The 14,740-nt window shown below is 43.0% G+C and overlaps 1 protein-coding gene across 1 annotated transcript in view; it reads right to left on the bottom strand.

Annotated features, from left to right (window-relative positions):
• The window catches only part of LOC126268125 (semaphorin-5A), a 614,642-nt gene extending 600,485 nt beyond the window's left edge, over positions 1-14,157 (bottom strand). The window contains exon 1 of the mRNA XM_049973655.1: positions 14,006-14,157. The gene's annotated coding sequence lies outside the window, so the exon portion shown is untranslated. The remainder of the gene's footprint in view (positions 1-14,005) is intronic.
• Positions 14,158-14,740: the final 583 nt, after the last annotated feature.

The following is a 14,740-nucleotide window of genomic DNA, read 5'->3' as shown; positions in this document are numbered from 1 at the left end:
AACTTCTGACGTCATCAGTCGCCTAGAACATAGAACTAATTAAACCTAACCAACCTAAGGACGTCACACACATCCATGCCCGAGGCAGGATTCAAACCTGCGATCGTAGCAGTCGCGCGGTTCCAGACTGTAGCGCCTAGAACCGCTCGGCCACTCCGGCCGAAGAGGAATGAGATCGGAAGCACTGCGGTCAAGTTGTCGTCCGATGTTATCTGGCGACCTCTGGCACAGCGTTTGGCAACTGTTGTCTGTGCCACTGTAAACGTCCGAACGCGACCTTAGGCTGCGTTCACATTTGCACCGATAACGGTCTTAGGACACCGGCGCCATAAAAACGCTAATAATCAGACATAATAATTTGTATACGGCTAACGTCCACCTACGACAATCCAAAAAAGATCCAGGACTATACCTTTAAGCATAAGATACGCCATTTGATGTTATAAAAACGCCTAAAATTTCCGATAAATATTTTGCCTACTTGTCGTATCAGCTAAACCTGACATTTCAGTCCATATATTCCGAGCTGTATCCCATTATGATATTTTTCATCCTCAGAATGCTACAACTACAGTTATCAGAATGCTTTGACTACAGTTATCAGTAAATAAAGGAAACGAACCTCCACAGCCATACCATCAAAGAAAAATATTTCAAGTGACTAGTTTCGGCGCAACACACCATCTCCAGGTGCACTATAAACCAAAAAATACTTTCATTCCTTGGCCTATGTATCGTAGAACCTATATAATACTACTTGTCGTGTATTGCATACATCAGCAGTGTATGTCGGTCGTCGGTGGAATCCACCGATATCCACACCATCATTGGCTCTGTGATTTTATTTCTCATATCTATAACAATTTCGGTGTTCGTGTATAGATTCTTCACAGCACTTGTATGATGAGACAGATAACCTCTTTCAGTCACAATATTCCATAGCATTTTCCTGTTCACGTTATCAAATGCTTTTTCAGTATCTAAAAAGCCAGAATTCTTTCTTAATTCTCGTCCCTTTTCTATTACTTATTGTAGCGTAACAAAAAAAAAAACATTGTCAACAATATCAAAAAGTAAAATCACTTCCTAATGTTCTGCAAATTTATATTTATTTGATCGCGAACCGCTTTCGGCTTCTCAGGCCATCATCAGGTGACAACTGAATATCGCGAACACAGGTAAACATAATTTGCGACTTACATAGATGTTATTTGTACAATATACACAAAAATGACAGACTGTTTTCACAGCAATTACATTAACTAAAAGAGTGGTAAATAAAGTATTTTATGTGGAGATACATTTAACAAATGATGAGAAATACGGTGAATTTACAGTATGAATCTAGTATTTGTAACAAAAAATTTAACGAAGGGGAAAATGGAAATTTGGTCCGATCGTTTAATGCTAGGCTGGCATTCTGTGTCAAGTGTTTGTTGATTTCCTGTATTTCCAGTAGGGTCATCTTTCTACTTTTCTTGGCAGAATGCAAAACTTCACGTTCTACTTCATATGAGTGGTTTTGTGCTAAAAGATGATTAGTAAAGATCGAATCTTTCTTCCTTAGTTGGCAACTTCTCTCACGTTGACGTAGCTCTTCCTGACTAACCAATATAAACTTTTACGCTGCTTGCAAGTCTTTTTTTAGTTAATGCAATTATTGTAATGTTTTCCGATGTAAACATTGTCATTTTTAATCTTCTGTACAAATAATATCTGTGTAAGTCGGGGATCATGTTTATCTGTGTTCGCCACATTCAGTTGTCACCTGATAATGGCCTGAGAAGCCGAAAGCCGGTTAGTGACCAGACAAATATAATTTAGCAGACTATTAGGTAGTGTTTTTCCTTTTTATTATTATTATCATGCATGCCAAGCACCAACGGAAAAATTTAGTTAAAATTGTCAATACCTGATCGTCCCTTTCTATAACCTGATTTTTCTCCAGATTTCTCCGTTAGCTACTTAATGATATCATAGGAATATTCGAAAAAAAGTATTTCATACGTCCACATTGATGGTGAGAACTGCTCAGTGCAGTTGGAGTTGCCCTTGACGCGAGTATTCCGGAAACATTTGAGTGGTGCTGTGCTCGGCGCCAGATCAGACAGCGCAGAGACGCGGAGTGGCTCGCCTCTTGCTGCGCGCGAACAACGTCCACTGCCGCCTGCCGCTCTTTGACACTTCCTGCTCGGCCAAAGACCAGCCGGATGGACGCTAGCTACCAACTACGCACCGTTAGGCAAGCAGCCCTATCAGCAGACGAGTGGTGCCTCCGTATTTCCTCTCAAATTCTCCTCAAAAGTGCACCGACGATATGTGTCTAGAGATACTGCAGCCAAATGCTGCGTTCCACGGGAACAGCAGCTAACGCGCTGACAGTCACTGGAAGAATCTCAAGGAAATGTACTTCATCCACAAAGAAGTGGCTTACAAAACATTTGTAACACCGACTCTCGAGTACTGATGATCACACTAGAAGCCTTACGTGGTTGGTTTAATAGAGGATACAGCCAAGGTCCAGCGAAGAGCGGCACTTTTCGCCATATGAACAAAAATGAGCACATACTGAGAACGAATGTGACAGAAGGATCAATGGATTTAGCACTACAAAGGCCCATGGTACCAGCAGAGAATAATAAGATCAGTCAGAAGAAGACGAAGAATAAGAAGTCAACGAACCTAAAGAAGTTGACCCCATTGTAATGAAACTGAAAGAAAGTAAAAACAGAAAAGCAACCGGAAAGGATAAGATAGACACAGAGCTACCTAATTTGGAGGCATGGTGCTTCATATGAGACTGTTACACGTATTAAACAGGTGCTGTCAGACAAGGAAGATATCTCAGTCATGGAAAACAGCCAGCCGGAGTGGCCGAGCGACCGCTACGATCGCAGGTTCGAATCCTGCCTCGGGCATCGATGTGTGTGATGTCCTTAGGTTTAAGTAGTTCTAAGCTCTAGGGGACTGATGACCTCAGAAGGTGAGTCCCATAGTGCTCAGAGCCAAGGTGCATGGAAAACATGAGAAGTAATATCTCTATCCAAGACAGTGCACGGAAAGATTGTAAGAATTATTGCAGTAAAAAAGATTATAAAAATTATTCTCAGCTCAGAATATAAGTTATATGTGAGAACAGTAACGGTTTCGGAAATTTTTGTTAGGGAAGAACAAACTGGCTTTAGAAAAGGAAGAACAATCACAGACAATGTATTTACTCTGCGACAGGTAACAGAGTATGAGAGTATAACCTACAAACACGTATAGCATTTAGAGATTTGGTCAAAGTTTATGACAAAGAGAACAATAACAAACGTGGACTGTAACGGAAACCAATGGACATCCTAGCAAATTATTAAAGGCCATAAGAACCCTATACAGGAGAAATTTGAATAAATAGAGGTATGTTGTGTACGACTTAGTACACAATGGTAAGGAGGTGTGGGCTAAAGAGTAGCGCAGCAACTGTCATTGTAGGAAAGCTGGACAAGAGCGGAAATGATTAGCGAACAAGTTATCACGGTGATCCGAAGATTCGCTTAATTTGTACTTCTCAAAGCGTACGAAAACTCATTATAAATAATGAAGCGAGAGATAAACTCCAGCTCTTGACATCTTGTTCCGGCGTAACGACAAACGCCGGCACGAAGATGAAGGCAAGGGCAGAGAAGGCCGTGAGTCGCCGTCAGCCAATAGTAGGCTGACTAGGACCACTCCACGACAGGAGTCTACACGAAGAGCATGTAAGTGCCGGTCCCGCCAGCCTCGGCCGGACCGTAGTGCAAAATAAAGGGCAGCTCAAGGTTCACCACGAATTTTAACAATTGTTTCGACTATGCTGCAGTTTCGCGGGGAAGCCCTTACACATTCTCAACACAGTCACACTTCATCCGACTTCCAAATTTTTGGAGGCCTGAGCCGGGCGGTGTGGCCGAGCGGTTCTAGGCGCTTCAGTCTGGAACCGAGCAACCGCTACGGTCGTAGGTTCGAATCCTACCTAGGGCATGGATGTTTGTGATGTCCTTAGGTTACTTAGGTTTAAGTAGTTCTAAGTTCTAGGGGACTGATGACCTCAGATGTTAAGGACTGATGACCTCAGATGTTAAGTCCCATAGTGTTCAGAGCCATTTGAACCATTTTTTTCTTGGAGGCCTGAAGGAAGGGATTCATAGTTGCTTTGGAGAATGAGATGCACGCCTGGGTACAATCATGGTTCCGCAGGAAACTGCAAATATTTTCTTATGAAGCGATTGGCCGTCTTTGTAAACAAAGGGATGTTGAGATTTCCAAAACCAAGACTAAAGTGACGGCTTTCTGGGGCAAAGATCTGGTTCGATCCAAAATTACTGTGGCTAATATGATTTTAGATCCTGTGACGTCCTTCACTTATTTGGGATGTCAATTAGGCGTACATAATAATAAAGAGCTGGTCGTAAAATTAGCTAGATCTTTTAGGTCCAGTAAAAGTGTGACGGGCATGGTCAACCGTTTTCAATGGTAGACGTTACAAGGGAGAGCCGTATCAGACCAGTCTTCGGACTGAAGACCATAGCAATAACGAAAACGCATGCTCGGCTTCTGGTGATACGTCTGCTCTAGTGCCCAGTGCAGAGCTGCTACATAGGGAGGGAGTGTTACATTATCTGTAGATCCTGACGCCGCCGCCGATACCGATCGCCTCGCTTGCTCTCTACTCCGCCGTCGTCATGCAGCGCTGACGCCCTTCTCGCGATTTCACGCGCAATATCGCAGGCCTTGGGAAAGACCAATCAGAGCGATCGTGTCCGTGCACCGTTGCCGGAAGGCGATTTCAGCCATCACGTGCAAACTGCTCCTTCGTGCAACCCCGAATCCAATGCTTTGAAATACGGTACACGGGCAAAAATATCGATCAGAAAATTTTGGATGTTTCGCGATTTGACCTCAGGAAGAAACTGACCAAGATACACTTTTGAAACAATGATCGAGAAAATCGCAACTTTTCTTCTGTTACGCAATTTGGATCACGTACATCTTAAGTTGATTCAACGGTCTTGAAACACGTAGTCAAGTCATGTCATACAATAATAAATTTTTTGTGCTAAGGTCCTATGGGACCAAACTGTTGTGGTCATCGGATCGTAGGATTACACACTATTTAATCCAACTTAAACCAATTTACGCTAAGGACAACACACACACCCATGCCCGAGGGAGGACTCTAATCTCCGACGGGGGTAACAGCGTGACCCGTGGCAAGGCGCCCTAGACCGCACTGCCACTCCTCGCGACAATAATGAGACATCCCCAGTAAACAAATCAACAGGACAAAAACTGCTCTTGTTGGAACCTATAAGATTCTTACTTTCATAATAAACTGTCCAGTGAATTTAAAGTGGCCGCCTGTCAAAAGCATGAATAACTACACTACTGAACATTAAAATTGCTACACCACGAAGGCGACGTGCTAAAAACGCGAAATTTAACCGACAGGAAGATGATTCTGGGATACGCAAATGATTAGCTTTTCAGAGCATTGACACAAGGTTGGCGCCGGTGGCGACACCTACAACGTGCTGACATGAGGAAAGTTTCCAGCCGATTTCTCTTACACAAACAGCAGTTGACAGGCGTTGTCTGGTGAAACGTTGTTGTGATGCCTCGTGTAAGGAGGAGAAATGCGTACCATCAAGTTTCCGACTTCGAGAAAGGTCGGACTGCAGCCTATCGCGATTGCGCTTTATCGTATCTCGACATTGCTGCTCGCGTTGGTCGAGATTCAATTACTGTTAGCAGAATATGGACTCGGTGGGTTCAGGAGGGTAATACGGAACGCCGTACTGGATCCCAAAGGCATCGTATCACTAGCAGTCGAGATGACAGGCATCTTATCCGCATGGCTGTAACTGATCGTGCTGCCACGTCTCGATCCCTGAGTAACAAATGGTAACGTTTGCAAGACAACAACCATCTGCACGAACAGTTTGACGACGTTTGCAGCAGCTTGGACTATCAGCTCGGAGACCGTGGCTGCGGTTACCCTTGACGCTGCATCGCAGACAGGAGCGTCTGCGATGGTGTACTCAACGACGAACCTGGGTGCACGAATGGCAAAACGTCATTTTTTCGGATGGGTCCAGGTTCTGTTTACAGCATCATGACGGTCGCATCCGTGTTTGGCGAGATCGCGGTGAACGCAGATTGGAAGCGTGTATTCGTCATCGCCATACTGCCGTATCACCCGGCGTGATGGTATGGGGTGCCGTTGGTTACACGTCTCTGTCACCTCTTGTTCGCATTGACGGCACTTTGAACAGTGGACGTTACATTTCAGATTTATTACGACGCGTGGCTCTACCCTTCAATCGATCTCTGCGAAAACCTACATTTTAACAGGATAAAGCACGACCGCATGTTGCAGGTCCTGTATTGGCCTTTCTGGATACAGAAAATGTTCGACTGCTACCCTGGCCAGCACATTCTCCAGATCTCTCACCAATTGAAAACGTCTGGTCAATGGTGGCCGAGCAACTGGCTCGTCACAATACGCCAGTCACTACTCTTGATGAACTGTGGTATCGTGTTGAAGCTGCATGGGCAGCTGTATCTGTACTCGCCATCCAAGCTCTGTTTGACTCTTTGCCCAGGCGTATAAAGGCCGTTATTACGGCGAGAAGTGGTTGTTCTGGGTACTGATTGCTCACGATCTATGCATCCAAATTGCGTGAAAATGTAATCACATGTCAGTTCTAGTATAATATAATTGTCCAATGAATACCCGTTTATCATCTGCGTTTCTTCTTGGTGTAGCAATTTTAATGACGATCAATCGTAAAAAATGATCCACGGAACATGAAACTAACTGACAGGCAGGATACCGTAAGCACTGCCGTTAGCATTAGCTTTAGTAAGCGCATAATGTGAGCACTTTCGAACCGAAAAGAACCCCGCGAAAACGAAACTACTACGCTACGACGTGTGTCACAACGCCTCATTATCTGTGACATGTTACGGTTAGGCAAAGGATCGTTACCGGCGTCGCTTAAGAAAGTTGTTCTCGTATTTATTTCATCAGTATCGTCTTACAGTTATCGCGAGAGGAGAGATAACAGCAAGACATTGGTCGCGTTATTTCTCTTTCTGTTAAGGGGCTCTTATCGGATGAAGATAAACGGCAAAAAAAGTTGCTTACGTGCGTTTTCTTCCATTTGCGGCAGCGACGGACACATTATAACACAGCGGGGTCGTTGTACTTGATTTCTCTCTACGCTAACGCCGTTATTAACGCAGTCTTCCTGCGTGTATCTGCATAAAATTTAACATAGTTGTACTGTGTCGTGTTCTTACAAGTGACCTGTGCTACTTCTTCTTTGGTGTATCTATCTTATGACAGGTTTCAATTGGAAGCTTTCCACGGTGTCCTGTTTAGAGCTTTTTGCTTCATCTGTTTGTATGTTCGTCCCTTTCTAATGCCATCCACCATTCCAATTCTCTTCCTACACCTTCCTTTCATTCCTTCCACATTTCACTCTACATGTCCTTGTTTCAGACAATTCCTACGTAGCATATGTTCCAGCCAAGATTTTTTTTTTACTCTTTCAGATCATTTCCAGCAATTACCCTGTTTTCCCCACTACTTCTTGATTCTTATGCCTGTCAGTCCACTTCAGCTAACATTCTTCTCCACATTCACATTTCAGAAGTTTTTAAATATACTTCCTCTTTCTTTTTAACTGGCCATGACATAACAATACACTCAACACTAAAACTTAGTAAATCTTTTCTCAGCCCCAATGGAATTCTTCCATATGTCAGTAATGTCTTCACCTTCCTTCACCTTTCAAATTCTCTCTTTCCTATAGATATCCTCCTCTTTATTTCTTCTGTACAGTTTCCTGCTATGTCATTATTCCGTCTAGGAATGTGTTAAATGGAGCTTTCTTCTCGCTTATTCTCATCACTTTAGTCTTTTCTATATTTATCTTCATTCCATACTCCTTGCCCCTGCAGTATTCTTCAACGTATTCTGTAGCTCCTCTTCTGATAGCGCCAGCACTGCTTGATCACTCGCAAATTTTTCTTTCTTTCTCCTTTCTCCTGCAATTACAATGCCTCTTGCATCCAAGTGGCCTTAATCCAAATATCACGCCCCCGGCTAAAACAGTAACACGACTCAAAAATGCAACACTTGAGAAAAAACCGACTACGAGAACTATTGCATAACATATAATGGAATTTACTGCCAAAAATATTTGCCTGAGGAAGCTTATACGACTTCACCATAAGTTGTATACTATTCTTTAAGTCGACTTTTCTCAGGCATTGCATTTTTGAGATGTGTCAGTGTTCTTGCCGGTGTACGAAAAGCTGAATAGGTTCATGAGTTCTTTGACGTTCCCGACAGAATTACGCCTGTAAACCTTTAAATTTTTATTTATTTTCTCTCGATTTATAAGACCCTTTCTCTACTTCTTTGCTGACTGCTGAATGTACGTACTGAATACAAGGGGGATAGGCTACAAGCCTGTCTGCTCTACTACTGCCACTCTTTCACTCCTTCGACTCTTTAGTAGATAAAAATGTTGACTCTATGACGCATACAGAAACTTTGTTCTATCATTTCTGTCCGTGTTTTCAACTGACCAGGAATGTCCACATCACATGGAACGATATGTAGAGTACCATTATGTTCAACCCGGAAGTGTAATATTAAAGTCCATAATGACAACCCATTTTATCAAAAGAGAGATGCTAGTTCCAATGAGCGACGAAATGTCATGTTCTCTCAATTAATGAGCAACCGCCTTACGAATGCGGCCTTTTCAACTTAAATGCTGACGTTTTGACACAGCTGGAAGAGACAATTAGCACCGTGATAACACGCCATGCTTTCGACTGAACAGCCAATGGTTGTTCTATATTTATTTATGTTACCCTTGATATTTATATCGTAGAATGATGTGAAAATATGGCTTCACAGACGAGACTTCGCAGTAACGAAAGCAAAATAACGGGACGCAGGATGGTTATAGCGTGCAGAAGCAACCAGATATCGGAAAACGTAAAACGCAACATATTATTTATTGGCAAACCTCCCTGCCATCTGTCCGCAGGGGCAATAACTCTTTTATGCTGTGATAAAGTTTTGGTCAGTTGTAACACAAGAGTATTAACTTGACTCAAGTCTTGACTGCAAGATTAGACGCTCTTTGGATGTAGCTCTATTTTGTGGAGTTTATCATTATTCAGCAAGTTAACGTAATGTAAAAGAAACACTTTTGTCTTGAGCTTGGAGCGAAGAGTACATGAATTGTGATTAGTCTCATTTTGTGCGACAAAAGCATTGTTGGCCACCGACGCAAATGGTGCCAGATGTTTATTTTTCGTCTTTGAGCCAACGTAAAAGGAGTTGTAGAACACGCTTGTCAATTGGAAAAGGTATGAAACAGTTTTCTTTAACAAGATACAGATTCATCAATGTGGAAATTGAGTATGCCAACAGACTGTTCCAGTCTATGTTACTGGACGCGTAGAACGGTCAAACCTGCACTCACGGTCATTAATTCTTTGGGAATAATTATTATCCCGTTTCTAATATATGAAATCCTACTCCTGCCGGAAGCTAGCATGCAAATTTCATCGAAGAGCTGTACTTGCACGCAGACTCCGGTCATTCTACGAGTATAGATAAACCAGACTTTTTCGATTACAGCTGCACTACATTTTTCTAGAGTCGTAGGTGAGGAACCATGAGACATGTCTGAAAACAGTTCGACGACTTACGACATTTTGAACTGTTTAGCTACCTACAGAGATCGCCGATTATTAATTAAAGCCGGCCGCTGTGGAGGGCCGTTCTAGGCGCTTCAGTCCGGAACCGCGCTGCTGCCACTGTCGCAGGTTCGAATCCTGCCCCGGGCATGGATGTGTGTGATGTCCTTAGGTTAGTTAGGTTTAAGTAGTTCTAAGTTCTAGGGGATTGATGACCCCAGATGTTAAGTCCCATAGTGCTTAGAGCCATTTCATTAATTAAAGCAATGCTCTTTAACTAATATGTAACGAGAGATCTAAATAACTTCCAGTTCTAAACATAAACTATAAACCAAACAAGATTTCTTTAAATAATAACTCTTTAAATAAAGAAGAATATATTTTAATGAATAAGTACATAACCGATAAACGAAAATATATCTGCTTCAGTGTCTTATTGGTAGTGGATACAAACGTTGACTCTGGTTTTGTTTTAGTTTATTGATAATGTACCGTTCCCCGTTTACAATTTACTCATTCATCGTCAGACGGCTAGCACGCTTTTATTAAAACATGGTTCGTTGGTTTGTAGGGGAGTTACCTTAGGACAAATAGAGATTTTAGAATTTTGCAATTGTAACAATGACAGCTGCGCTACAAGTTTGATGTAGAATGAAACTGACACCTATGTCGGCAAGTAGCCCTTTCACGAAAATTTCATTCTAACTCGAGTTTTCAGCTCGGCTATATCCACCATACTTTTGATGCTTTGGAGCTCTGTTCTTTGTGGAATAAAACATATGTAAACTAAAGTACCATGTGCTCTGCGAAAAATGTGCAGGTCATCTATTTATGTATTTCTAAATCCAATACCACCAACGGTAAGTTTTCAATAAACCAAACGAAAACCAAATTGTGGTTGGTTGCTGCTGCACGCTGTAAACATTACGTATGACACAACAGCGATGGGTCCCTAACAGTGCCATTATTTGACAACAGAGCAAGATAAAGGGTGTTTCAATCCATCAAATGACTGCCAGTTGGCAGAATGTTACTGTGCAGATATTTAAACTGTATCTGAATACATGCACATCTGGATTGTCTGCTTCACTCACACAGGATCGCTAGAAATACTGTGAAAAGTGCCCGAGTGTCGGCCCTGTTTTGAACGCGCGATCCAAGGAACCGTGTCACTGAGCTGATGCTGGCTCTGGTTTGGTCAGCAGGCGGCGAGGGACTCAGGGCCTCTCCCGCCGTCTTCGTCTTTTTTGCCGACCGCGAAGGGTGACCAAAATCCGTGCGTGGCCATGTGGCGCATCTGGCTGCGCGTTCTGAGATTTAAACACATGTGCAGGTGGCGCGCCAACAGGCTAGCTTCGCCAAGGCCGGGTTTAAAAGACGCTCGCAGTTTGGGCGGATCTGCAACGATACTCCCACGCAAACTGTAACCATGATCCTATGAAATTCATTTCGTTACTCGCGGCTTACTTCGTTGAAGAACGATACATAGTAATGGTTAGTGTGTTACGGTGGACTAGTCATAGGTGTGTGACTACGGACCGATATTCACTTGTTTCCGTCCGGTCGTTACCAAACATAGCTTTCAATACCATGTGCCGAGAGCATCTTAACTGAATATATCAACAAATTTATACCATTTCAAATTCAGTTACATATAACATTTCTCTAACTCAGTGTGTTATGTCTCCTTTTGTATGTAGACAACATCCACCGCCCTTTCCACGAACAAATCAAATAATTTTTTGGAAGCAGTTTTTTCAAATGGCTCTGAGCACTATGGGACTTAACATCTGTGGTCATCAGTCCCCTAGAACTTAGAACTACTTAAACCTAAATAACCTAAGGACAACACACACATCCATGCCCGAGGCAGGATTCGAACCTGCGACCGTAGCAGCCGCGCGGCTCCGGACTGAGCGCCTAGAACAGCTAGACCACCGCGGCCGGCAGCAATTTTTTGATACAAATGAAGTTGCAACGTACAATGTTGACTCTTTTGTACACAGATTTTTTGAATAGAAGTAAACAATGCAGTTTTTTCCCATGGTGGTCATAAATTCACGAACAGCAAACAATTGGCTGAATTCATCACCTCATAATCACGTACTTAACCTTTTCCTTCAAAACTATGAAAAACTGTATCACAGGATTAGATATTTGGGGAAATTATGATCCAACCAACTAATAACAAGAGCAGTGCGCCTTAACAGACGTATTTATTTTGTCTTATGCACAAAACAGAGAACTTTTCAACGCACCACATCTGAAACGGCTTTGATATCCAAATAAACTGGAGGAAATTAAAGCTTGGGAGACAGACAATCCATATTTGGAGACAAGAAGAAGAAGAAAATCTCTTCTATTGGAGCTGAAGTGCAATGGCACGCAAGTTACATTGCAAGACCCCGGCAAAAGCTTAATCACAAACTTGACTAAAATACTAACAAATGTACGGCTTGTAGCAGGATTTTGCATTCTTTCTTTAACTGGTGGGCTTAGAACGAGTCTATTTTATTTTATTATGCTTATCATCAGTTGCTGTAAATATCATCAAGACCAATTTGAACAATAAGAGATTGCTTGCATATCATCACCTTGTGCATCGAAATTCCTGGATATAGACACAAAAGACTGCTAAGAATTTTATCTACTAACACTTGATTTTTGCTAACAAAAACTTACCAGCGCCAAATTTGGCTGCTGAGAATTAAGGTTCAAATATATGATTTTGTGTTTTGGTACGTAAGGTAAAGATCACGCTAAGTAACTTTATGCAAGTCTTGAATGAGATGAGCAAGATAGGTTGGGCACAATCATCCCCTTCTGTCGCCAGTTCGATCACCACATGTCACATTTCAGTTTGCTGTAAATGGAATATCCCATGGGATATTAGTAGAGATACTTGACTAAGAAGATATATGGACGCCAGTAGAAGTAAGGCTATCCAATTAATTTACTCATGTCCAAACTGTGTGTTAATTTCTGCTACTGTCATGAATTCCGCACATACAAAACAAAGAAACGAAATTACAATGTTAAGAGTTTCCTGTGACAACAGATACGTAATATCAAACGATTTCTGGCAGAGTCTGAAAGCGGTTCGTTTGCACATTGCACGGTAACTAGTACGAAAGGTCGCTTGGATACAACATTCTAAAAATGTTGGGTGTTATGAAAGCAAACTGAGCCCGAATGTAAATACGACCCACTTGGCAAAAAAGGGAGGGGGTGGCCTATGCGCCAGGAGATGTAAACAGCGTCGGCCTTTCGCAGAACCGGAAGGCCAAGTTCTTCGTACCTGCTCTTGAAATGACACTGATAAGGGGTGGTATTTTGAAGAGTGCGAAAGAAAAGGTAGTGCAAGTAATCTAGTGCTGTGAAACATACATCTGCATCAGAACAATCAGAATTTGCTGTAAAAAAAGGGTGTATATATTCATACAGTAGTCACAAATAATATAGGAAATGTATATATTGCTAATGCAAATTACAACGCTTTCATCTGAAGAAATGTAACTGCACATTTTATATGTTTTCATCTGCATGCTCGTTAGCATATTTTTCTATATTATGCAAGTCGTCTGCATACCATATGAAGCAGTGCGCTTACTTCATAAAATTCTTATGCAATACGGGAGCACAGAACATGTTGCTGACAATCTGACGAGACAAGTGTAGCCATCTGAAGATGGGCATAATGACCGAAACCGGACAGTAACATAATTCTTGTAAAAAGTATTTGAAGCTGATTGCGTTCTGCGTCAATGAAATAATAGGACAGAGCTCAACAAGTCCAGCATGGATAAAGTAACACGGAAAGTAGTACAACACCGTAACAGTTGACCGAAGTTGTCGGCAAACGCGCGATGTAAACAAAGCTCGCATGTCTACGCGCAGTCCGGAATCACGTTTCTCCTGATGTTGCTCGTATTTGACTGTCTTTTTTTTCTTTTTTGTAAGGTAAATCTTGTTTCCGAGTTTGAAAAGGGTGGTGTTCGAATTACCTGCCTCACCCCCAACCGTATATTAATAAATTGGTCACAAGAATGCGATGCTTCATTTACTGGTGACAATAGACATTTTTTCGGGCGCGCGTGTGTGGTTCAGTAGCGACACTTGCGTTGCTGCATGAGAAAACTCCAACAAATGTGAAATCGATGAAAAGTGTAGAGGTCCGGCGCCTCAGTTAGCTTATAAACAAATTAACAGCGCGTCTCTTGCGAGGGCGGACTCACTGGTGGTGGTGTCCACTCACCGGCAGAGGCGGCTGTAGTTTAGCGACGCGCAGGCGGGTGCAGCTGCATCGCTCGCGTGGTCTCTTTCGGCTTCAGACACTGGCTCGGCGGGCACTCACAACACACAACACCAGCAAGCAGATCAGATCGCGTCGGACGGCGCGAAGCGACTGCGGGTGCGGCCTTGAGCACCGCCTCTGCGGGCTGAGGCTGCACTCCCCCCCCCTCCAGAGCTGTACAGTCCTGCCCCCTCCACAGACCGCAAGGACGCAACGCATGGGCTTACCTGCACCCGACCGGCGACCGGTTCCTCTCCGGACGCGGTAGCCGTCACTGCCTGGACCTCAAACAATACGAGCCCTAACCACAAACCAGACATCGGCTGCCTCCCAAATCCTTTTACACACCGTCATATGTGACAGGTAACAGTTTTTACGAATGCCGGACATTTGCCACTACGGACATTTGCCACGCCGGAGATTTGCCACTACGGACATTTGCCACGCCGGACATTTGCCACACTTGCCCCTTCACCAGGTAGCGATCCCTCAGATAAGGGACGCCCTTCTTCGTACTTCTGTCCGCTTTCTAACCGCCGTCTACACTTCTTACTCGATACAATCAGTACGTAAGGTCCTTCTTCTTCGACATCTTGGCGAAATACAGAGCTTCTTTTCCGAAATTGAAATATTTATAACTTTGGGAAACGAAGGCAATACCGACGATTATATCAGTATGTAAGTAATCCAGCCAGG

This window comes from Schistocerca gregaria, chromosome 4 (genome assembly GCF_023897955.1).
Source record: "Schistocerca gregaria isolate iqSchGreg1 chromosome 4, iqSchGreg1.2, whole genome shotgun sequence".
Taxonomy (NCBI): domain Eukaryota; kingdom Metazoa; phylum Arthropoda; class Insecta; order Orthoptera; family Acrididae; genus Schistocerca; species Schistocerca gregaria.
The sequence above is the reverse complement of the archived record's forward strand: the minus strand, read 5'-3'. Positions and strand labels throughout refer to the sequence as shown.